At 45.3% G+C, this 784-nt stretch overlaps 1 non-coding gene across 1 annotated transcript; it reads left to right on the top strand.

The window, feature by feature from the left end:
* The first annotated feature begins 491 nt into the window (after positions 1 to 491).
* Positions 492 to 563, top strand: Pmar_PMAR027825. Its single transcript has one exon. It is a non-coding gene; the product is annotated as a tRNA-Gln (tRNA).
* Positions 564 to 784: the final 221 nt, after the last annotated feature.

The raw sequence follows: 784 nt of genomic DNA, 5'->3' as shown, positions 1-784 counted from the left end.
TCACAATCAGCAAGGGTTACCGTTTCCCTTCGGCCTGCAAGACCATCATATCACCATGCGCTCATTTGATCGACGGCTCATGAACGATGGATGCAAAGTTTTGCAGCAACTAATCGCACTCGCTACGTTATTGTATGTTCATTCGATCAGTCTTTCATCTTAGTCTCTATGTAGAGTTACTGAGGGAAGTCGCCTTTCTCCTTATGAGGGGAGTTGCCCGCTAGAATGCCACCTAATTAGTGGACGACTAAGATCTCCACACGCTTGTTCTGGTGGTTCACTAAGTGCAGCACTGGACTTTGAACTCGACGACTTGAGGTTGAATTCTGACAATAACATCGTTGATCCTTGTTCGCTTCTCCATTTGATCACTGAGAATTGAAAATCAATGAGAAGAATGAGATAAGAGTACTTTGAATGAATCTTGTTTACTCGTCTTGGTGGTCTTTTATCCGAGACTATCCTTCAGTTTATAGAGAACGAATTTCATCGGTCCTATAGTGTAGTGGTTAGCACTCTGGACTTTGAATCCAGCGACTCGGGTTCAAATCCCGATAGGACCTTTTTCATCCCGTTATTTTTCTGCTGAAAGACGGAACGAAGGTGAAGCATGGGATAGAGGTGCTTGAATTTTCAGGGCTTACCGATCTAGGCTAACACTATCCCTCAATGCTTCAAGTGGTACGATCTGGAAGCTCTCCTTGCGCCGAATATCGCGAGAATCAAGTATTCAGTATCAGCCCAAAACACTGTCACGAACCAGCCCATGGAGCCGTCGGCGTCG

Source organism: Perkinsus marinus (genome assembly GCF_000006405.1).
Source record: "Perkinsus marinus ATCC 50983 genomic scaffold scf_1104296940746, whole genome shotgun sequence".
Lineage (NCBI taxonomy): Eukaryota > Perkinsozoa > Perkinsida > Perkinsidae > Perkinsus > Perkinsus marinus.
This window is presented reverse-complemented; position numbering and strand designations above follow the sequence as displayed.